Below are 25,522 nucleotides of genomic sequence, written 5' to 3'. Positions count from 1 at the left end.
CCGTAACATACTTATAGCTTCCCACAAGTCTTCTAAAAGAAGGATTTACAATAGCAAGTGGAAACGTTTTTCCTTCTGGGCAGCAACTAATATAGACCCTTTCATTGCACCTATCCAGTCTATACTAGACTTCCTGGCAGAACTTTTTCACTCGGGTTCTTCGTCTACTATTGGAGTACAATTGGCGGCTATATTGAATTTCCATGTAGGCTTTTCAGACTCCAGCATCATGTCCCATAAACTTTGCAAAGCCTTTCTAAAAGGTATCTTTCTACTCAAGCCCCCAATTAGAGACCCCCCCACCCACCTCAGTGGGACTTAAATTTGGTTCTAGCCTCCTTGACCCCCCCCCCCTTCGAACCGGCCGCTTCCTGCTCTCTGAAATTGCTTTTATGGAAAACCTTTTTCTAGTAGCCATAACATCTGCTAGACTAGTATCTGAACTTCATGCTCTTTGCAGTCGTCCTCCATACTTAGTCTTCCAAAAAGACAGGGTGCCCCTTCGGATCAACCCTTCCTTTTTACCGAAGGTTTCTTCTGAGGCGAATCTGACAATCTACCTTCCAGTTTTCTTCCCTAATTATTCCAACAAGGCAGAACAAAAGTTACATTTCCTAGATGTCAATTGCCAGCTTCGCTATTTGGATAGACTAAACAGTTTAGGAAATCTGACCAGCTCTTTCTATCCTATGCAGAAGGCAAGATGGGCCTTCCAGTTTCCAAAGTGTCTCTTTCGAGATGGCTGGTCTCTGTAATTTCTTTCATTTATGATCTCTGACACCAAAAGCTACCATCACAACCTAGAGCTCATTCAACCAGAGCATTGGCTCTCTGTAGCATTTCAAGACTGACTGCCCATTGATTCCATCTGTCAAGCAGCTACATGGGCTTCTCCTCATACCTTTATCTCAAATTCTAAATTGGATATGGCCTCCAGAAACCGGGCTAACTTTGGTTCCACTGTACTCGAGTCTGTTCTGATGAGCCACCCAGGATAAGGGTGCTAGGGACTTGGTCCCATCCAGCAAGAATGAAGGCGAGATTGAAAACTTAACATTGAGAAGTTATGTACCTACCATAACGTTCCATGTTAGTGGTCTTCTCGCCTTCTTTCTTGCGTCCCACCCTCCATCCCCCTAGCCTGGACAGACCGAGAGGATCCTTGGGATCTTATCTTTCATAGCATCATCCACCTCTATTCCCCTGTTCTACAGGTAGTCTTTCTATAGAGGTGGATTTCCCTTTTCTCCTCTGTCTCTGGGAGACTATCACTGCTATTCTTCCACTATCAAACGAGATCTGGGTATTTACCGCCTAGCGTTGTGGGATATAGGGGAGCCTCGAGCCGGTGGAAATGGCTCTCTAGCTTTAGTATTGGCAGAGTCTGAGCAGAGGATTGGCTCCGAACCCATCCAGCAAGAAAGAAGGCGAGAAGACTAACATGGAACGTTATGGTAGGTCCATAACTTCTCATCTACCCAATCGTTTTCAGTCAGACATTGCATAGCTCATTTATGTCTGGCTTTTAAACCTCATTCTAGCACTGTATGCATTCCCACAATTCCTATTTTTCCTATGTAGTTTTCCTACCTTTTCCTAAAGATCTCAATTCCAGTTTTTCTGTTACTATATTAACTATTTCTAATATAGTTTGGTTTCCATTTTGATTTCTGTTTTCTAGTAATTGCTTTTTTGGCAGCCACCATTATTAGTTACAGCAAGGCCTTACCATGTTTAGGCAGTTGAGATTCTGTATCTTAGCTCAATCTCAATCGCACTAATCTGCCCACCCAGCATCTTTGGCTGTGCATCCCCCAGGGAATCCTTAGTCAACCAACTCGCTGCAGTCCCAGAAACTGTTCCCAATTACCTCTTCTTTGTAACACCTCCATTTGCTATCTACCAGAAGAAAACCTTATCCTGGAGTCTAATTTGGGTATAAAATATCTATGTAAACATTTCCAAGCAAAAATTCTAAGTCTTTTAATTGCATATTTGGGAGAGACTTGCATATATCCTCCCAATCCTTTCTAACCCTAGATTCTTATCATGCAATATTTTATATGCTCAAATTCCTTTTTAATGGCAACTTCTGTTCTCTGTTGTACTAAACTACCAGTGCAGGTCTTTTTTAAGACTTGTTTTGGCTTTGTATTAGAACATTACCCCACTTTTTTTTTAAATAGGTGTAGCCTACATGATTGACAGGATAAACCCATGTGATGTTGCATGCAAAATATGGCTGGGTGACTAGCCTTGCAGATTATCCATCAACCTTATTCATTCTGAGTGTTCCATCTGTGACAGTTTGTTTTCTTGAAATATGGCCATTCCAAGCTATTGTGTGCCCTTTAATTAGGAGAGAAGATGTAAGGGCAGGTTCAACAATCTGCTGGAGAAGGGCAGTATGTATCCAGTACTTTCAAAGCACAAAATTAGGTGGGGGTGTAAATTGCTTTTGCAGGGGGTCAAGCCCCCCTGCAGCCCCCACCTTTCTTAATACTTTTGTGCTTCAGATTGCTTTTGCAGGGGGGGAGCCCCCTGCACCCCCTATGTTTCTTGGCTATAGTTTTCATGACTATCAGCTGCTATACAAGTTGAGAAAATGAAGTGATTGTCCTGCATCTCATTTATGATGTGAGGGATGCTAAATCAGGTATGTACAAGTTTTGCCTTAACATGAGTAAGTGTGTTTCCATGAGCTATAACTGTTGCAAAGTTTTGCACAGAAGTAAAACTGCTACTTTCTACGGAGAGTACTCCACCAGACCATGAAAGTGCGTCTTCTATGAAAGAACACTAGCTTATGTCCCTGCCTTATCAGTTTTCATTGCATTGTATTTATTAAAATGTACTGTATAAAAAAAAAAAAAATCACTGCAGAGTGAACAGAGCATTGCAGATGGCCTTGCTAGATTGTACTTTTGTAAAATATATTCATTTCCATTTTATGTATGCACTTGCTAGACTATAGTTGTAAAATATATTAATTTCCAGATTAAACTACACTGTTGTCCATATTCTGTTTAACTGTCATGTTTATTCATAGTAAGACTAGCAATTGCAGGGAAAAGTAGAGTAGTGGGCAGGGTTTGGGCAGACCTTGCTACTGCACATCTGGTGGGGTAATGTTCTAATAGTGTAGTTTGCCTTCCCTATCCAGGATTTCTCTAACCTGTAGTCCATACAATTTCTTGGTATCTCTCTTTCCTTCTTATCTGCTCCCAATACCTTGGTTCCTTTGACAGTTTTCTCCAATAAATTCCAGCCCCCTATTTGCAGTCATCCCTATTGACAATCCCCTTTCTCCAGTCGTGTTGGCTTAGTTCTTGGAATACTTTCAGCTACTTTGAATAATCCTACAGATATAAAGGCCTGCATCCAGAATCCCAACATCCATGTTGAAATGGAGGCAGCTTAAACATCCCTTTCCACTTTGAATTTTAGTTTTGTGCTATGTATATGAGCCTCAACTTTGTAGCTCTGAAATGCCCCTTCAGTTTGGGTAATCCCAATCTTCCCTCTTCTACTGGAAGAATCTGCTTATCCCACTTGACTCTTGCTGTCTTCCCCTCCCAGATAAAGTACTTTAGCTGTTTCATTAGTTGCTATCCACAACTTGTTCTGACCTGTGTAAGACTGAAGGGGCTAAACATTTTGACTGCTTGTATCTTGCTATCCATGTAACAACTTCCATTTTCTCCGTTTTTGTTTTGTTTGGTCTCTTCCTACATATCCTTAGTTGCCACACCAGAATCTTTTTTTTTAATCCAGACTCCTTAAATACTTATGTCCCCATAATGAAGGATATTGCTCAAACAATTCTTGTGTGGATGCACAATTTTACTGCTATTGCCTCTGTTTTCTTAGCTTTAATTTTGTATCCCAAAACCATCTCAAAAGTTCCACAACTTTCTGTTTTTGTCTGATAAGCTGGCTCTATTTGCAGATATTTTATAACTGCCATGCCAGTTGTATCCTCCAATTTGTGTCCCTAATTTTTTTGCCAGTTCTAAATACAATGCAAATAAATGTGGCACTATTTTCCTCTGTTCAAGCAGGAGTTGTCAGATAGGATCCCACTCACTTTAATATTACCTTCTGCTCCCTCGTATATCCTCCTAATCAACCTCATTTTTTCAGAAAAGGCAAATGTTTCCATTGCTGTGCTCAAAGTCCCAGCTTACTCTGTCAAACGTTTTCAGTGCATAAAGATCCGCCAATAATGGCATTTTTATTTTCTTTCTGCTTCCCTCTGGATCATCAATGTTCATTTTAAATGTGTGCTTCTCCACAAAACCACATTGATCCATATCTGAATTTTGGCATTGCTTTTGGCATTCTTAGCCATTGTAGACATAAACATACATTTAGTATTGAAATGGGCCTGTGTGAAGCTGGATCTTTGTAGTCTTTAGGTATTACAGCTACCACTGCATTCTTCCAGGATGTTGGTACTTAATACTGTTTAACAAAACCTTCCAGATCTGTTTTTCCCCTCCTAGCGTCTAGCTTCCAAACTTCCACAGGAATACTATCTATTCCTGAGGACTTGGAGTGGTTGCATCTCCTCTTCTCTATCCTAATTAGTAATGGAATGTCATTTACCTTTAACCCTTGGTATAGTTAAGTATTCCATAAACACTTCATTTGTATTTGATTTCTGTGCTTTATACAGACTTTCATAGAATTTCCAAAATATTACTAATACCTCTACAGGATCCCTTGTTATAGGCTGCTTAAGCTTGGTGAGTGCCCTTTCTGTTGCCAGAGTTGTGCTAGGGCTCTAGTGTTGGGCAAATTCTTAACAGCAGTCTTTTTAAACTTGTGCACATTATTTAGGTAATCTCATTTTCTGCTTGGCATTCTGCAGTTGATCTTCTGTGGGATCCCCCCTGTTCTGCAACACCTTGTCAGTCCCTCTAAATTCTTGCAACTACTTTACCATAGGTCCCTAGCTATATTTTCAGAGGAAATTTCTGTCATAATAGTTCCTGAATAATCTCCACTCCCACCTCTGAGAGGAATTTAAGGAATGGGTAAAGTGCCAGTGTCTTTTTCATTACCCTGTTAGTTTTAATTCTTGGCACATTATCTTGGTTAATGTGTGCATATCGGGACCTTTTTCTTGTGAAATATAAATTGTCTAGCCTAGCTCAATTTTTATATCTTGAGGAATATGTAAATTCACTCTGAACTAAATTTTACTGAATTCACATCTTCCATGCCAAATTTTCATTTCTTCAAAACTCTACCCTCCTTTGTTGTATTCTGGGCCCCCCTCAGACACACATTTCTGCAAATCATATTTCAGTCCCCACCTATAAGTAATGATCCTCGCTGAGAACTGATTTCCCCCAGAATTTTATTCAGCCCTGTTATAGCAGTTTTAGGTTGAATATAAATGTGCCAGTGTAATCCTCCCGTACCAGTAGCCCCTTGGCATTCAAAAATCTGCCATATTTTTTCTCTTCAGTATGGGAGCTTCTCTTGCAATTTAATACAAGTACTAGTACTCCTGTTTTCCTTTGTCTCCAGGTATTTCTGTCCTGAAAATATTTATTTAAATTTTCATGTTTATAACATGCATGCACACTTTGGCAGGTTGAACTTGTTTCTAGTCATCCATTTGAGCCTGTCATGTCTTGCAAAATGTTTTGCTTTATTGAAAGCCCTGAAGGCACATCCCAATACCCCCAAAAACCTATTAACTTGCTAACAGACAACTATGTATATCTTCAAATATTGAAGTTTTCTCCTTCCTAACAGGAGCAAAACTCCCAAACTGACAGCCACACAGACTTAAGTTAACCTGAAATAAATGTTACGCATGCTAAAACACATGGTGCAGACTGCTTCTATTGACTCCTAATTGATTGTCGTGGCTTTATAGCTCTCAGCTGGGAAACCATCAGAATGGTTTCAGAGGACATTGTTCTAGCAAATTTCTTTCCTCAGCCAGTCACTCTCCACCAGACTATAGCCAGTTTCTGTTTATCAAGATTGTCTCCATGGTGACTGACAACCAGACTGCCAATTTCTCATCAGATCGTTTCCATGGAAACTAAGACGAGCTGGAGAATTGCTACTAAGTAAATGTGTATTTGTTGGTAAAAAGCCTTTTTAATATTTAATCTTATTTACTTGCTGCCTCTTAACTTATTCCCAAATCAGTCTAAGGTCCTTAATCCAGTCATTCTTCTATGTAAATGAGAAAAAGCATGTTACTTTTTCTCATGCTTTTTTAACCAGGCTCTTACATTATAGTGCCTACACAAAAACGGAACAAGGAGAAAGGGGAGAAACTGTTACAATCCCTATTGCACTTTTGAACTTGATAGCTTGTAGAGAACCCATCACAAAAAATAGTACTGTTAAACTTTCTCTTTCTCCCCAAAGCCCTTTTCCGAACATTAAAGCAAATGCCCTGCTTCATGTCATCCCCTGCAAGTCCAACAAATTCTGAAGTCCAGTATTTCCAGATCTGTCATGTTTCACAAATTGTACTGTAAACTCACATTAACTTTCCTGTTCATCTCCCAAGTCCTGCCTCTGCTTCGTTTCCAACAGTCTTGGTTCTTCTAGTCTATTCTCATGCTCCCCTAAGCTGTGCATGCTCCCTTCTTTCCAACATTTTTGTATTAAAACATTTGGGCAGGGTGTGTTGGGCAGGTTTTTGTTGAGGAGGAAATGTTTGTATTTCCTCCTTACCATGTACTTCATAAACTGATTTTTTTTTTTTTTTTTTTTTCTCGTCCCTTCCAGGGAAGAATACTTTGGAGACTGCTGGGGACAGGAGTTTAAAATCTCACATCTGCATCTCCACATTCCCTGAAAAATGGAATACATTTGCTCCTCAAATTCCTTCTGCTGGTATGATTGCATCCTTGCTATTGAAGTTATAGGTTGCTTTCTCAGTCAGGTTTGGAGCATACAATGTGTCCTTTCAACTAACTCCTGCTGTGGCATACCAGTCAAGTTCTATAAATCAGTTTTCCCTACGTGCTATGTCCTCTTCCTGAGCAGTCTGTCAGCCAGCAATTTTTTATTTTGACCTATGAGTTTTGCAGCTTTATCACCTTACCTGAATATTTGTTTAAAGCTTCTTCCATTCTTTTCCAGCCTTTTGTCATTGGTGTCTGTGTGCAGTTGTACTGCCTCTTCCTATAGGTTTAATGGAATTTGTGTCTGGAGATTGCATTGCCTTTTGCTGAAGAGCTGCAGAACTTCCCCAGTTAAGTGTCCCTCACTGTTTTTGTAGCAGTCAAGGTCCCCTCTCCCTAGTTTCCAAGCAGTAGACTTGGAGTCAGTTACTGAAATTACCTGCAACAGGTCTGCTGACCTTAAGTTTTTCACACTGTAAGAGCTAATATTATGCTATTATCTGCAGTTTCTTGTGGAAAAAAATCTGCTTTAAATATCTTTTCTGTTGCAGAGTTCCCCACTCAAGTTTGTATGAACCTGATACTATATCTTTTCATGGCTGCTTTCCAGAACCTCCTGAATGTTAAATGAGATTTTTAAATTCTGCCTTGGATAGAGATTTGGCATTCAACTCTAGCAGAGGGGGCAATCTGATCTAGGGAGTCTATTTTTCATTCCTCCTTTTCCAAATGTATGGGATTTTCTATATCCTTAAACTTTTGACAAACTTGAGTAATTTCTTTACAGAATAGGTACACTGTGCTATCTTGCCTTCATTCTTCACTGGTTGGTTTAGGAACCGATCCTGTGTTTTGACTCTGGCTTGTACAAAAGCTTGGTCTTTCACTGGCTCGAGGCTGTATCCCTATCCCATCATGCCTAGGAAAGCTCCTCTGATCTCATTTGCCACTAAACAGATTGGGTGCTTCCATCTTGGCTCAGGCTAAGTTTAATTTTTTTCTTGCATATTAATATAATTTAATAAAATTACTTTTTAATATATTTGTTAGTATAATTGGTGTTTTAACTGTTAGCGATTTAACTTTTTAGTACTTTAGATTTGCTTTGCTTCTGGCTGTTTCTTTGCTACGCCTGTTACTCCCTATCTTGGCTCAAATTTTGTTTATAGCTTAGAGCTTTCCTGTTTATCCTTTACCTTGCATTTTACACTCTTTTAATTTTGAGTGTTGTAAGGAAAATGATTGCTCCTGTTTCTTCCTAACCTAACAGCAACTCTGGTGTGGGTGGGGTGTCATGCTCATCCGTTATGATGCTTGTGTCTAAGGAACAGAAGGAAACCAAACCCTCTGTCTTCAAAAAGTGTGTGAAGTGTAAAATGTCCATCACGGATGGACACATTTAACCAGATCCCCTTCATCAAAGTTTGACAAATCTGGAAGGTCCTCTCCTTTGGCTAACTATAGCCAGCAAAACTGACCAAAGTTGCATCTCTGGACCTGAAAATTGCTGGGCATGAAAAATTTTCATCTGCTCCTTCAGTATCCATGCTGATAGTTTGAAATATGGAGCAAGTCTCTGGAATTGGTACCAGTGTCCCATACCTTAAGATCCTTTACTACAGCCTGTCGGATCTCCTGCCCCTTCCTCCATCCTCCAGGAGTCTTTCTGATGTGGATCGGGTGGTGTGCACACTCTGGCCAAACTCTCAGCTCAAACCCTGAGGGATTCGGAACAGACCAGGACCTCCCCTTGACATAGATTCCTCCTCCAACCAATCTGGTATCTCTGAGCCAGAATGCCTGGGACCTATTGTAGTGGAACAGTCTGTGCAAAGACCTATTCCAGGATCTTTGGGCCAGACATCTGCTCAAGCATTCTTGATTCCGTCTGAGCTCTAGGAGCTGATGCTCTTGGGTCGAAGTCTGATCTGACTTTTTGTCTGATCCAAACTTTCCTCTTGGGGCTTTCGTGTGGGTGAGCTCTGCTCCTACATAAGAGCTGGGGGTGTCTGATCAGGGGAGGGGGACTCTTAAGGTTGAGAATGCTGTCTCTGCAGACAGCTCCACTCCTTTGTCCTGATGTTCTTCCCCCCCCCCCCCCCCCCAAGGCACCTGAGTCTGTCTACACCAGACAGAGACCCTAGGCCTCAGGATGCCCCATTGGGTGAACCCCCCTTTTCCGAAACTTCTCCAGAGGAGCTTTCTAAAGAGGTCCTAGTAAGAGACTTGGCAAGAGGAGGCATGTGGTAGTAGTCATTTGTGACTCCCCTTTTCATCATTTGACTAGCTAATTCTTTTCAGCAAGTACTTTATTTCTTTCTAACTTCAGAATATCTGCCTAAATACTTCATCCTTAAATTTTCAGGGACTACGTATTGGTTTCCCCTAAAGTGTTTGGCAGTGCTCTGTACAGACTTGTACACCTTGAGTGACATTTTTTCCTGCATAAGGAAACTGCTCCAGTACTTTGTAATAATGACCATCCCTCCTGGCATGTTTAATGGTCAGTTCCCTGTGCTTTCTTCTGTTAACCTGATTAACTTGGGCACTGAGGCAGTGTAGCAAATGCCTCCTACAGACAGCCCTCTCCTCTTAACCTCCCAACACTTGAGAGATGCACTTGTGTATATAACTGGTCAACAGGAGAAGGTAAACACGTGCACCACACCACATTCAACACATGGCCCTCCAGAACACCCACTGTCACAGCTGTCACAATTCCCAAGTCATTAATAGGTGACTCTGTTCCCACTCCCTAGGTTGAATAAGGAGAAGGCAAGTCAGCTGTCTCAGGTGCCAGAATCAAACACATTCAGGTAACTCCACAACAAATAAAAGTATGACTGTCAGTGTCCATGTGGGTGTGTGACTGGAGATCCACCTCCTTTCTCTACATGGAGACATGGAGGAGCTCTCGGGATGCTGCTCAGGGCTAGGGTCATACTTGCCTGGGCCACATAATCTATAATCACCCAGAATACCACAGTACAAGCAGAAAGTGATTGACTTCAATTGGTTAAGTTTCTGGTGTCCTAAGGGGATGCAGTATCTGTCTGCTTGGGATGACATGATTGACCTCTATGCTTTGCCAGAGATGGTCTGCATCAGTCTCCCCTGTGTTTCTGGATACTGGCTAAGGCTCATGCCAGCCCTGTAGTGCTTTTTTTTTTTTTTTAGGTGATATTCCAAAGACCAAATTATCACAGTAACGGCTATAAACACAATCTGAGGATCATGCTGCTAAACAGCAGTTAAGGGTGATAAAGGATAATGAGGGAAACTTACAAGCGAGGAGAGTGTGAGCAGGTTAAGTACTTTGAGGGGCTGATGAATGAAGAGAATGAGAGGGAGAGCACGGATGATGTGCAGATAGTGAATCATGAAGTGCAGTGGGTTAGCAAGGAAGAAGTAAGGATAGCTATGAAGAGGATGAACGGAACGGCTGGTCCAGATGACATACCTGTGGAAGCATGGTGGTGTTTAGGTGAAATGGCAGTGGAGTTTTTAGCTAGATTGTTTAATAAAATCTTGAAAAGTGAGAGGACTGGAGTGTTTTGGTACTTTTTTTTTTTTTTTTTTTTTTTTTTTCCCCCCCAAGAAGGGTGATGTGCAGCGCTGTAGTAACTACAGAGGGATTAAATTGATTAGTCGCAACATGAAGTTATGGGTAAAGTAGTGGAAGCTAGATTAAGAAGGGAGGTGATTGGTGATCAGCAGTGTGGTTTCATGCCAGGAAAGAGCACTACAGATGCAGTGTTTGCTTTGAGAGTTGTACAGAGAATGTCGGGAGTTGCATTGTCTTTGTGGATTTAGAGAAAGCATATGACAGGGTGCCTAGAGAGGAGTTGTGGTATTGTATGAGAGTCTGGAGTGTCAGAAGTATGTAAGAGTGGTACAGGATATGTACGAGGGTAGTGTGACAGTGGTGAGGTCTGCGGTGGTAGTGACGGATGCGTTTAAGGTGGTGGTGAGATTAAATAAAGGTACAGCTCTGAGCCCTTATTGTAATGGTGATTAGACAGGTTGACAGACTAGATCAGACAGGAGTCCCTGTGGACTATGATTGCAGATGACTACGTGATCTGTAGTGAGTAGGAAACAGGTGGAGGAGACCCTGGAGAGGTGATGTGCTGTAGAGAGGAGGAATGAAGGTCAGCAGGACTAAGACAGAATACATGTGTGAATGAGAGGGAGGATAGAGGAATCGTGAGGATGCAGGGAGTAGAGGTGGCAAAAGTGGAAGTTTAAATATTTGGGATCAACACTTCAGAGTAATGGTGAGTGTGGAAGAGAGGTGAAGAGTACAGGAAGGTGAAGAGTACAGGCAGGATGGAGTGGGTGGAGAAGAGTCGGGAGTGATTTGTGACAGATGAGTACCAGTAAGAGTGAAAGGGAAGGTCTACAAAAGTAGCGAGACCAGCTATGTTATATGGGTTGGAGACTGTGGCAATGGTGGCATTAACAAAAAGGCAGGAGTCTGAGCTTGACGTGGTAGAGTTGAAGATATTAAGATTTGCACTGGGTGTGACGGGGATGGACAGGATTAGGAATAAGTATATTAGAGGGTCAGCCCAGGTTGGACGGTTTGTAGACAAAACCAGAGAGGCAAGATTACATTGGTTTGGACATGTGCTGAGGAGGGATGCAGAGTATATTGGGGAGAAAGATGCTAATGATGAAGCTGCCAGGTAACAGGAAAAGAGTAAGGCATAAGATGAGGTTTATGGATGTGATGAGAGAGGACATGCAGGTTGGTGTGACGGAGCAAGATGCAAAGGACAGGAAGAAATGGATCTGTGGCGACCCCTGCCGGGAGCAGCCAAAAGAAGAAGCTGCTAAACGCTAAAGTCTAAATCTCAAGATTAACTTGCTCGAAGCACACCTCAAAATGGAGAAAATCAACATTTTGTGCTATAACAGACCTGGTTTAAAGTGACAGCACCACTGGGCTATAACTCATTCCACACCTTTCTTTCCCGGGGCATGGACCAAGATCTAAAAGCGGTGGTGTCTACATATTCATAAAGGATATGCACACCTCCAGACTAGTAGCCCAGCATAACTCGTCTGAGATGCTTCAGGTACAACTAATATTAGGCAAGACTGCGATTTTCAGGTCGTAGCCTGCTATAGGTCCCCAACCATGTCCTAAGACTCGCTCCATGTTCTTAAGCAACCTGGAAACTTGGGGTCCAACCCAACACTCTCTCATACTAGTTGAACAATCCCTCAATCAGTTGGGAAAACTACACCAGTACACTGGCTAAACACTTCCTGGAATTCATAAATTCCAATGCCCTGGACCACCTCATTCTTCCCCCACTAGAGGAAGCAACATCCTTGACCTGGTTATTACTAACATGGGCAACCTTTGCTCTACACCAATAGTAAATTCCTCCCTTGTTAGCTCCAACCACAAACAAATTACCATGGAAATCCACATCTCTCGCACCCCCTGCAAAGGTAACCACCATGAAAAACTTCTCCAAAGCTGATGGGTTCTAAAAGCAGAGGTGGCTAACTTCACTGCACCCATGTCTATGTAAAATAGATGGACTGCCAAATCGTACACCAATGCACTGTATGAACACTTGCATAAATGCTTGCAACTAGCCATACCCAACAGAACCAAGATGCTGTCCTGCAAAAAAAGGAAGCCAATCTGGTACTCCCCTGCCATAAATTTCTCTACAATAGAAGGAAGAAACTGTTGCAGAAAAATGTGAAGTCCCAAGACTGGAAACTACCTTTATTAGCTTCAAAATTTTGAGATCCACCATTAAAAACCTCCTAAAGCCAACTATGAAGGCAGAATTGCAGCAGACACTAAAACGGCCAGAAATCCTCCTATAGTTATATCAAGAATCTCCACAGCAATCCCCAGGTTTGCTCTGAGTTGCTGCACAATGGTACCTCCTGTACTGAGCCAGCAGATATTGCCAACATACTGGCTGACATTCAGTGCCAACATTACCCCCGTCTCCCTCCTAAAGGTCCAAGCACAATACCAGAGGATGCCAGGTACCCAGCATTAGTGCAGCACAGGTTAAAGCATCATAGTCAAAGGCCAAGAATACAGCTTCCATGGCACCAGACAATATCCCTGGATGTATTCTATATGAACTACAAAGTGAACTAGCACCACATGTGCCCTAGTCCACAGCTTCACGTCAGGCTATGTCCCTACTGAATGGTGCACTGCTACAGTCATCCCTCTCCATAAAGGGGGAGTGACTACAGACCCTGGGAATTTTCTCCCATTAGCCTGAAGTCTGATATGCAAGGCTGTGGAGCGCATCATGGACCTAATTAACCAGGATATAGGGAATCTCCAAACTCTAGATCCCATGCAATTCGCTTGTGAAAGGTAGATCATGCCTGCTCAACCTGGTTGATTTTAGAGTCCGTCACCAGAGCTGTGGATGAGGGCAAGGTAGCTCATACAGACTACCTTGATCTGGCCAAGTCCTTTGATACCATTCCCCGCTTGGGAATTATTGATAAACTCCCCAAACTAAGCATCAACCCCTATATCACTAGGTTTGTTGCAAATTGGCTCACAGAACCCAGAGTGTGAAAGTAGCAGACTTCAAGTCACTGCCAAATAGTCAAGTGGAGTCCCACAGGGATTGGTCCTGGGTCCTCTCCTGTTTGCCATTTTAATTCTCAGAACTCCAGGCCAACACAGAGAGACTCTGGCTGGCCAAGTTAAGACTACTACAAGCTGGGAGCCGTCTACTTCCCAAGTGATTTAGAGAAAGGCCTCACTGAGACAAATGACTGGTGTCAAAACCATGGCCTTGTGCTTTATGCCAAAACGTGCTTAGTCATACCCTTTGGGGAAAACTGTTCCCACAAATTACCACATTGATGGAAGTCCACTGAACAAAGGTGTTATGATCTGGGGACACTGAACTCTTTCGACCACCACACTGCTACTGTGGCCAGAAAGTCCCATGTGGCACATCTCATTACCAAGGGTTTTGTGTCCAGGAAGAAAGAGGTAATAGGTTCATAGATTAGGTTCATAGATTAGTACTAGGCTAACTGCCCTTGCAAGCCATTTTAAGCCTAGCCAATTATCCTCTGTGAGATTCAAACCCTGTACTTTGTGTTTGTAAGGCAAACACCTTAACCATTAGGCTACCCTCCCACCCTCTCTCTACTCTTTCCTAATTGGGCCAATTGGAGTATAATGCCCCATTTGGCATGTACCTCACTAGACAAGTGCAACACTGGAAAGGCCACAAAAGTACCTCATGAAGAAGATCCTAGGCCTTGAACACGTCCTACACTGACTCTAAGAGAAAAAGACTGCTATTCTCTCTAGTCTACTAGGTGGCGATCTGACTTACAAAGCCATGTCTGACCCTGCTCTGTTGAGAAATGCAACCTCTAAAGATATCCCTCCACACCATGCTCCAGAGACCTAAACCTCATTACCACAGTTGATAGAACATGCTGGATAGACAGGTTCATAACCCAGAGACTGCCCATGCTCTGGAATAGACTTGCCATACATGTCGAGCAGAGCACCTCACTGGCCATCAAGAAAAATCTTGAATGGATGGGAAGTGAAGTTTAGCCCAGGGATCACTCCACTGGCTCTACTTGATAGAGGCACTGGGAACAGGGAATATGATGCCAGGGCACTTCTATGAGCTAGGCTTATGAAGGCTCCAGGGCCATTAGCCTAGTACATGCCTATGACCCTATTTTAGACTCCCCAAAGGAGTCTCTCACTTCTGATACAAACCTAGAGTCAGACTGGTCCCCACGGTTGCCCTCTGAGGAGGTCTCCTTTGCTGACATCCTAGAAATCCTTAAACAGAGGTGGCTGGAAGGCCATCCTCCCTTCTGTGGAGGAGTCTTGTGTACTTGAAGGCTTTTGGGTCTCCCCCTTCCACCACTTGGGGGTCTGCCTTTCAACGAGCTCATAGATTTAGGCAAAAGGTGTGGGAGTCTGTGGAACCTGTTCCTTTGAGGCTGAAAGACTAGTGCCCCTTTAGACAGGGAGTTTCTTACCAAGGGTGTTCCCAGTGGATGCTATGGTGGTGGCGGCAGCCACCAAAAAGGAACTAGATGTCCTTGTCTGTCCATCCACCAAACAAGGAGTTTCATACGATGGCGCATGTTCTCCAGTGACTTGCAGTCAGATCGCGGAATTATCTAACGCACTTTTACTTTTAGTAGCTAGTAGATGCTCTGTAAGGTTCAGTAGCTGCAGGGGTATCCAAGGTTGCCTCTCTGCTCTCCACCTTAAACTCCGTGGTCAACTTCTCCCATGAGGTTTATTTCATACACAGCAGGTGGAGTGAGCAGGGCAATGAGTTAAGGAATTTCCCTGCGGAGATGTTCCTGGATGCACTTGTGACTTCAGAACCCTTAGTCTACCCTTGTTAATACCACCTTCAATGGCTCATCCCTCTTCAGGCCAAAAGTTATCGAGACTCTCCAGGTGTGAGCAAGAAGGAAAAACTCTCTGCTGTAGGAATCTGTTTTCCCTACCTTCTAGACCTTGACCAAAATTTCAAAATGGAGGAAAGATGTGGTTCCAAAAATCCCAGTCCTTGCAGGACACGTGTGGCTTGGTTCCCCTTTCTTTGGCCTAATCTACAGGAGGAGCTGTGGATTCTGGACCCAGTTCCAGATCTTTCTAACTCGTGTCTGAATGCTCCATTCCCCTTCAGACCCTCAAATTGACAGCTTGGCTGCTCAGATTTCAAACCTAGCCAGACTCCCTAACCTTTCTCCTGTAAAACTTGTCTTTATCTAGTCTCATAAGGCTTCATAAAGAACTCTACATGAGCTAATGTCTTCCTGGGCATTAAGTAACATTGATCCCTTTTCTGCTTCTATAGGTTCTATTGAATTTCTAAAGGCTATTTAATGAAGGTGCCACTACCCATTAGTCCAGTTAGTAACAATAGATAACTTTCATATAAACAATTTCTTCCCAAATCTGTCTGACTATGCAGTCTTCCTGAATTGCATTATTTTAAGACCACCCGTTAAGACCCCCTCCCCCACAATGGGACCTAAACTTTTTCCTCCTTGATTTCTCTCCCTTTTGAACCTGCATCTGCAATCTAAAGTTCTTGACTTGGAAAACAGTTTTGCCATCACTTCTACTAGAAGGGTTTCAGAGCTGCAAGCTTTATCGATGAAGCCCGCCTGCATGCTTTTCCACAGAGTATCCCTTCGAGCAAACCCATCCTTCCTACCAAAAGTATGCTCAGTCTAATTTAAATTGGTCCAAAGAACTACCAGTGTCTCCCACCTGCCAACTATGGCAAGGCAGAATATATATGCTACACCCACTGGATGTGTATAGACTGTTTCTGCTTGCACAGGACCAAGTACTTCAGAAAATCTAACCAGCTATTTATCTCATTTTCACAATCTAAGAAAGGTACTCCTGTATCCAAGGTCGCGCTTTCAAAATCGCTATCTGACTTTCCTTTACGTACAAATCCAAGATTTTTGTAAAGGGCCATGCTACGAGAGCCATAGCAGCTTCTGCTTTTCGCACAAGACTAGCAATTGATGCAATTTGTGCTGCTGCAACATGGGCAAGGCCTCGTACCTTTATCACTCAGAATGGATTTGGCCTCCAGGAACAGGGCCTCTTGGGTCCACTGTTCTGAAAAATATTCTCCTGCGAGTCGCCCAAGAAATATGGTGCTAGGGACACTGTCCCAACCAGTGAAGAATGAAGGTGAGATAGGACATCAAAAGTTATGTACTCGCCATGATGATCCATGTGTTGTCCATCTTGCCTTCATTCCTAAATCCCCAGCTTCTGCTCCTGGAGGAACAAGCTGTTAGCAATTGGCAAGTAATGTTCTTGCCTTCATTTTTCTAGAAGGTTATAAAAAGTGTGGTTTGTTCTAGTTACCAAACAAGATCAGAGGAGCTTTCAAGCCTCGAGCTAGTGGAAGACGACCTAGCTTTTGCATATGGCAGAGTCTGAACAAAGGATCCGTTCTGAACCCAACCGGTGAAGAATGAAGGTGATATAAACACACATGGAATGTTATGGTGAATATATAACTTTTTACGAAATTAAGGGGAGTTGTCTCAAACATCCAAAAACAGGCAATCTGTATGACTGTTCAACCTAATTTGTGAACTCCCATCATGACCCCATTTTTCTTCCAGAAAGGTTTTGAAAATCATTCAAGGTTGCAGATGGCCGAGAGGGAATTCCTTGAGGGTTATCCCTGCTATAGTAGCCCTTGGCTGGCCCAAATACGACTCAATGTTTTTCTGCGTCGGCTGCTGTCGCTTGTTGACTGTCGTCAGTGCTATAAAGCAAGGCAGCTGATGCCATTACATCTGCATTTCTTGCAGTCGAGCCCATAGCAGAAGGAGTTAGCAACTGTACTGGTCTGTCGCTACCAGAGTTTGACTTGCAGCTGAAAACGTCCAAAGCTAAGTACCTTGTTGGGGATCATTTTTTTCTTGCACTGACTGAAAAAGTGGTCTCTCCTGTGGAAAGCAGATCACGCACCAAAGACTTCATTCATACTGCATCACTTTAGGCCCAGAACACTACATCCCACATTCCTTGTTCTGTGCCCTCTTTAACACTAAAACCATTCATCGTAGAGTTCTTGTAGAAAAGTATTTTCATCTTGAGTCTTCCCAATCTGAAATGGTGTCTATCAGACAATCTGTAGACATTCAGAAAAAAACTAGAGATAAAAATGGACCACACAAGGCTAAGCAGGTTGTCAGTTCTCCAGAATTCAGTGAGGTGCTTTTGCAGCCCCTGATGCCCGATAAGATATCTATACAGGCTTCTACAGAGACCCTTTTGGAATCCGGTATGCTGCAGAAATCTGTCTTCCGGGCCTTTGGTTGTCTGCCTCAGCTAGGTCTGGAGCTGCTACGTAGGCACCAGCTTCTGAGGAGGCCTTTTCACACTATCGAAATCTAGAAAAAAAAAATTGATCTATTTCTCGGAGCGGTGGATACTCTTAGGCCTAGAAGCCAGGCCACTCCTAGAAAATCTACCTCTAGCCGCCATCTTACTCCTGCTCTACCACCCCAAGCCTAAATGCTTAAAATGGTAGAGGATCTTGTCTCCTTTATCGGGGGCAGTCAGGCCACAACTTCTAAAAGGAAGACACCCTTCTGAGATACTGACAGAATTAGATTCTGAGGAATCTGACTCCGATTTTGAAGAGAAACTACCATGAGGAATCCATTCCTTCTGCCCCCCACAGAAGACTTTTCCTTTAGGAAACCCTTCACCTTTTCACTTCCACTGAATCCCAGGACTTCCTCAGTCTAAAAAGACCAAGTTTCTAGACCTGCCCTAACATCGACCCTTGGCCATCTCCCTGTCTTAGAGAGGTGGTGGATTGTTTTCCATGAATCCAGTTTGGCCACTGATGCCCTCCCACCTGCTTCCAGTAAACCTGATGAGTACCGGATTCTCAAGTACCTGTACAGAAACAAGACCTGGAGGGAATTACACAGGGACCTAAAGGAGCTAAGGCTAGCTCTAAGAATCCTATTCCTTCTGGCAAGGATTCCAGTGCTCTGAACAGATGGGGTAAAGTATAAATCTCTGCTACCTTGGCTATTGGAGCCACTCTGCATATGTTAAAATATCAACAACACACTGGAACTATTAAAGCAAAATTCAACCTTTCCTGACTTTGCCAATTCAAGTTAGCAGATTTACTGTACTCTACTTGTCAAGTGGCCAAACACTCATTGCACTGTGGATATGGCACCCTGGAAGCCTTGAGCAGGGCAGCAGTGTCATAATCTGTTATTAGGAGACGTGCATGGCTGAAGGAACAACCTCTCCCTGATCATGTGAAGTCTAAATTGATGCACCCTTGGATAAGGATCGCTTGTTTGGAGTAAAATCAGAAGAGGTGCTTAAAGTTGAAGACAAAGCAAAATCTATGCAAACATTAAGATTCTTTCAGGTACAACCTCCTAGGTTCAGCAGGAATTTTCCCTCTAAGCACTGGTCCTTTCCTGCACCCATCTGACGGGGGCAAAGTCCTGCAGGGACAGACCACCCAAGCCCCAATCCTAGGGACAGAGAACCAAACGGTAGACCACTTTCTCTCCAAAGAGAGGGAGTTCTAACCCATCCTCTATGGCAAACACAATGACTCCTGTCCCCCCTCTGCCCTCCTTCCTCTCACCAAAAGCTAAGAGGAAGGCTGTCCCTCTGCAAAGGAAATTGGCTTTGTTACAAAGGACCAATGGGTCTTTAAGATCATTTTTCAGGGATATAAATTCTTTCATTGAACTCTCAATACCAAGAGGGTATCCAGACTTGCCTCCAAATCAGTGGGCAGAGGCATTGAAACCAGTCCAAACTCTCCTATCCCAAGGGGTAGGAGAAACTGTTGTCAGACCGTAGAGGTAGAACCACTCAGTCTCACTTTACACATTACAAAAGATATAAGCCACCTATATCTATTCAGACAACTCTATTTGGTGATCCTTTGATGGGATGTTTTCCATGTGGTCACTGTAGCGCTTGCAGATACATTTTTAAGACCAAAGAATTTTCTAGTGGCAATACCTCTAAGGTATACCAGATAAGAATTTTTGGTAACTGCAGCACGGATTGGGTTGTTTATCTGGCCACTTGTACATGTTCCTCCTTTTATGTAGGCCAAACATCAAGACCACTGAGACACAGGATAAGTGAACATCTCAGCGCCATTAGAAATCATAAAATCTCTAATGCTTTATATAAACACACCATGACTCACCAAACTGCACAATTTAAATTTACTATTGATACAATTGATATGCATAGAAACCTTAAAGCAGGCTGGCATGACAGATTAAACAATATGGAATCCTCATGGATCACCAGGTTAGGAGCTCTATTTAAACCTGGCTTAAATGGAATAGTTTTTGTCAGCTTATGATTTCATGCATTTGTATATTAAGACTGTAATCTTTCTAGATAAAGAAAAGTTTATAGTCTAACCATTGGATTTTCAAATCGGTGTATAGAGGTTTTTTTGGTGTATATACACCTTTAAATGATGGGATATAAAAGCAATTACCAGGATGTGCTGTTAACACTCTATTTTCTCTTTTTGCACTGAAGAAGGCTAAAAATACAGCCGAAACCGGCTTGCAATATATGGATTGAATTTTGCCACTAATAAAGAACATTTAGGCACTTTTTTCCCCTTTGTGCTGGTTCATTTTTGGTTTTTGTAGGAGAAACTGTTCCCTCAGATCAAACTGGCAAAGGCTTTTATTCCTGGCTATTCCTTGTTCCCAGAATAGAGGGCACTTGGCACCCCATCCTGGATCTATCCATTCTGAACACCTTCCTAGTGGCCCCCAAATTCAAAATGTTAACTTTGCAGCAGCTGCTGCCTATGCTGATGAAAAAAATGCCTGGTTAGTGACCCTAGACTACCTACCTCCACATCCCAAAGGGAATCCTGCAGGAAATTCCTGCACTTCAGAGCAGGCTCACAACACTTTCAGTTCTCTGCTACCCTTTGGCTTATCTACTGCTCCCAGGGTATTCAAATGCTTAGCCCCAGCCATAGCCCTTTGCAGATAGAAATATATACAGATTTACACTTATCTGGACAACTGCCTCGTTCAGGAGTGCAAAGAAAAGCTGCTCCAGGGCCTCCTCTGTCAAAACCCTCCTAACCTCCTTGGGGTTCACAATCTGCAAGAAGAAATCAAAACACCCTCCAGGAAAATTTTTTTTTTCTTGGGAGCACTGCTGGGCACTGCATCCCAAATGGCCTTCATATCCCCAGACAAGCATAGCTTCCTGCCTCTCTACTTTACCTAGTTGGCTTCCAGAAGTTGCCTTACTGCGAAGCACTTCCTGCAAGCCTTGGAGTACATGGCATCTTGCATTCTCCTAATTCCTCTGGCCAGGCTTCACATGAGAACTTGGTATCTAAAGAACCTTTGGTGTCAGCACTCTTAGCCTCTAGAGACTGCTCTCTCACTCTGATCCCATGTATAAGGGTAGAGTTTGTCGGGTGGGCAGGGGCCTGTGCCAAGAACAAGCATATTCCCTTCATCCTCCACCCAACTGGGCAGACCATCACCACAGACTCCTCAGACATTGCTTCGGGGGGGGGGGCTCACCTAGCAGGCAGGTGCACCCAAAGTCTTTGGGATTCCCAGCACCTTCCCTTGCACAGCAACCAGAAAAAATGATGGCAGTACAAAAGGCTCTGAGATCCTTCAAACCCCATCTCAGGCCAGGGGTTCTCAAACACCCCAGACATGTGGGACATCAACAAACTGGGAAGGGCCCAGTCTTACTCTCTGTGCAGGCTAGCCATGAACCTCTGACAAACTTCTTGCTATTGCACCCAATAGCCCAATACCTACCAGGGATCAACACCCTGGCAGACCACTTGAGCAGAAACTTTCTGGACCCCCCACGAATGACAGCTTCACAGAAAAATCTTTTTGCAAGTTACTCAGGAGTGGGGAGCTCCAGAGGTGGATCTCTTTGCTTCACACCTTGACCACCAGCTGGAAAGATTCTGTACCAGGGAGCATCACCACCTAGCATGGAAGGTGGATGCCTTTACCTTCCCCCCAGAACTCCCTCTGTGGTTTCCCTCTACTGCTTTTTATTCCCAAGGTACTGATAGATAAGGGAGGAGAGAACAAAGGCCATCCTCATTGGTCCCAACAGTATTGGTACCACCTTACTGTACAGCTTGACATTAGTCTCAAAGGCACCTTCCTCTGATCTGACCTCTTGACTTTGGGGGGGGGGGGGACTAACCCCTCCTTTATGCCAAGGTGGTATCTAATGTGGCCTTCAACCAGGCCATAATTCTATCCACCGTCTTTCCTAACCCTCAAAATGGGGGGAATAATTCTACAGTCACTGGACATGTACAGACAGCTGATACTACCTGGACTGTACTAAACTCTTTAGGAAAACTGACCAACTCTTCAGTTTTGCCCCAGAGGCAGAGGGAAAGCCCATTTCCAGGCAAACCATTTCCAAATGGATATCGCACTATCAATTTCTGCTTCAGATTACATGGGGGAACCACGCCCCGAGTCTATTCATACCCATTCCACTAGGGCAGCCTCCTTCCACAACATTCCTCTGAGTTCCCACCCAGGACATCTTGGAAGCTGCCAGCTGGACTTCTGTCCATACATTTACAAAGCAATACCACCTACCTCTTCTCTAAGGCTTAGGGCAAGGTTTACCTCTGCAGTCCTGCAGGGCATGCTGACCCAGGCCTCTATCTCTTACTAATCCTACCACCCCTCTCCTCTGCTTTGGTAATCCTCCCACAGGTGATGATTGCAATACTGAAATATAGTACATTTGTGTGCACTTACCATAAATGTAGATGTTTGTGTATTCACTGTTTGCAGTCTTAGTTTCCCTCTTTCCTTACGGAGACCTAAGCTTCTTACTGTGGCTTTTGGCCACCAGGATCACTTTACCATATTTCATTGGGCTTCTGACTGGTTAGGGCAAGAAACAGATGTAATGGTGTCAGCTGCCTTGATTTTTATAGCACTGACTCCCTGATGTGACTCAAGCGACAGCAGTTAATGCAGAAAAACATTGACTCTGGTATTTAGGCCAGCTGAGGGCTACCACAGCAGGGATAACCCACTGGTGAACAGTGAAACATCTACATTTATGGTAAGTGTTGCGCAACTTACTTTCTCCTTCCCAGGTGTGGAAGGGGGTATGTTCCTAGTGTCAAAGAATTCTTGACCTAAGGTTGTGTCTGAATTCAAAATGTCACTCAACTTGCCTCTTCCTCTGTTTAAGCTTCCTGGCAACACTAGACTGAAGATGTTTGCATGCATTCAGACCTTTATAACCTTATTTGTTCTCTGCCTTACCCTTTGGACTATCCGTTGCATCAAGAGTCTTCAGTGTCTACTCCAGTAATAGCTCATCATAGGCTACAGGATAGCCGCATTTTTCCATATTTAGACTAATCTTGGATGAGATCTCACAAGCTGGGATTACAAGCGAACATTCAAAACTTAGTTACTTGGGATATCTACTAGACACCTCACTTTAGAGCTTTTGTTCCATGTCGAGGGGGGGATATCTTTAGTTCCACTTAGGCTTTAGTCGCTGCAAGGGAATATCTTGGGATTTTGGTTTCATGGGAATGTATAATTGTTTTGATTGCCTTGGCAAGACTGACACACTGGTTCAAATCCCAGTGCTTTTTTTTTTTTCTTGAGACTAAATGCATTTAAATCCAGGCCCACTTCTCCCTCACTTTGCTCTGAAGCAGCCCTCTTATAGTTCAGATTTTGCTTGGAGAGTAGTTTTCAGGAGGAATAAAAGTGCAGGGGGTGTAGGACACAAGAACCAAGAGGTTTGCCCTGGTCAAGGAACTACTAGCTGAATTGCCTTTGGTCCCTGGGACTTCAACTGTGGCACTGTCTAACCACTGGCAATGTGGTATACTAACAAGCCAGGTAGAACCAGGTCAATACCCCCTTTTGCAGAGTAGTCGTGCTAGCTTGGGATACCGCTTCACAGCGGTCTGTACTAGCAGCCTACATTTAGAGTAAATTTGTGGCAGACAAGCTACTGGAGAACCAGTGCAGAACCTCAAATGTAAACTAGATCAGGAGATTTTCAAAGACTTGATCCATCTGTGAGGACTTCTTAAAATAGACTTGTTTGCCACCTCTGAGCAATCAACTGGCAAGATTCTGTTTGAGGACATCATGCAAGAAGGCCTGGAAGATTCGCCCTCTTTTTTTTTTTTTTTTTTTTTTTTTTTTTTTTTCTTGGACAGCAATGTTCTTGTGTATTTTCCAAAGTGATCTCCAAGATCATTGTGGCTGAACTCCCTTCTGGCACAGGCAACTGTGGTTCTCACTTTTTAGAAATTGCCACAAGCTTTTACACTGCATCTACTTGCATAAGAACAGAGGTGTTTGAAGTTGACTGTCAAGGTGCATCATTTGACTGCCTGGATAAGGTCTTAATTCCTTGGGCATATGTTTACTCGGGTCATTGCAAGAGCCTGTTTCTAGAAAATCATATACTGGAAAATGGAATGGGAGTTTTTCTAGTTGGTGTTAAAATAGCACATTCAGGGCTAGTTTGTTTCTACAGTGAATTACTATCCGATGGCTTTTCACGTTTCATGGTTCTTTGTCTGCCATTTCAGAAAGTCTGTCAATGTATCCTTTTTCACTGCAATCTCATGCCCTTATGTTCTTCAGAGGAGTTGCATAAGAGTCCTCCATAAAAACAGGTGGCCCCTCTCTCAAGTTTGTGTTGGAGAAGCTGACACCTGCTCTCTTTGAACCAGGTAATCTGGTTGACTTGAGGTTCTTAATATGGAAAATGGTTTTACTAATTTCTGACTTCTGCAAGAAGGGTATCTGGGTTGACTGACCACAAGCTTGCAACCCTGTCATTTTGAAGTAGTTTTATGCATAAAGTGGTATTTTCAGTCTCAGTTTACTTTCCTGAACTTAAAAATGAGAGAGGTATACCTTGGATGCCCCAGACAGCTATGGTACTGGTTTGATCAAACTAAATCTCTTGTCTTGTGAAGATAAGGTTAACTGGTGTCAAAACAGACCATTTCCAAATGAGGCCCATTCTTCCAGAGCTTTTATCTGTGGCTTTTAGGAAAGGGGTGATAGAAGTGTTCTGTAGTTTGCGACTTGTCCTCGTACACTTACAAGGCCAACTTTTGTTAATCTAGGTATAGATCAGGCTTTTTCTCAATGGCTCTTGGACTCTTCCCTTCCCAGATGCAGTTGGCTAAGCCTATTGCAGCAGTAATTACTATGGTGGACTTGGAACAGTTGGATTGAACTTAACATAATAGCCATTTCCTCCATTCCCTTTTGTTTTTTTATGCCACGGTGTGAGCCTTTTTTGTTCTTAGCATTGTCCTTTCAGGGCTCTGCATTCCTTTCTGCTGACAGGAAAGCTCTAAAGGGCTTAATTTTACTTGCATAACTGTACTTACTAGTTTGAAACTCTGAGGGGGCAGATTTCTACAGTTTTTTAAGCCAAATTTATCAGCTGCGGTCTAAAATGGAAATCTATCGTTTGGGTGGAACCGAGCTCAGTCATCTTGATGGGTGCAAATGGTACTACAGGCTTCTGGAACAACTTGCATGTCAGCGCCAGTCTGACTCTGAGCCTTCTGTCTCCCCAACAGAATCTGTTCACAAGAAACAGATGTGCATGTGAAAGCGCTGACTCCTCCCCAGTTTCTTGCTGAAGGTACAGATTTGGATGAAGACTGGGTTTCACAAGGTCTCCCTTGATGGAAGTCGCTTTGAGATTCTAGAACTTTTGAAACAGAAGGGGGTTGGTCCACTGAACATCCCTCTCCTGACAAGTCTGTATTTCCAGATTTTCATTACAGCTCAACTTTCATTTTGGGTGGTACCACCCATTGGTCCACTGGCTGATCTTGTAGAGCAATGGGTTGGAAAAAATACATGGTCGAGCCCATTCTCGAAACGCCAAGCAGATTTACAAGCTCCCAAGGACAAAGTAAAGGTCCCCAGTAGATGCCATGGTTATAGCATCAGCCCCAAAGAAGGAATTACCTGAGGAAAATTCTGCCTGTTCCCCTAACTAGTCTAGGGGGTTGGACAGATCTGGAAAATTTCTC

At 43.3% G+C, this 25,522-nt stretch overlaps 1 protein-coding gene across 1 annotated transcript in view; it reads left to right on the top strand.

Annotated features, from left to right (window-relative positions):
• Positions 1-25,522, top strand: part of PTTG1 (PTTG1 regulator of sister chromatid separation, securin) — a 232,855-nt gene that overhangs the window by 172,620 nt on the left and 34,713 nt on the right. The window lies entirely within an intron of this gene.

This window comes from Protopterus annectens, chromosome 9.part0 (assembly GCF_019279795.1).
Source record: "Protopterus annectens isolate FY-2018-M chromosome 9.part0, PAN1.0, whole genome shotgun sequence".
Taxonomy (NCBI): Eukaryota; Metazoa; Chordata; order Ceratodontiformes; family Protopteridae; genus Protopterus; species Protopterus annectens.
This window is presented reverse-complemented; position numbering and strand designations above follow the sequence as displayed.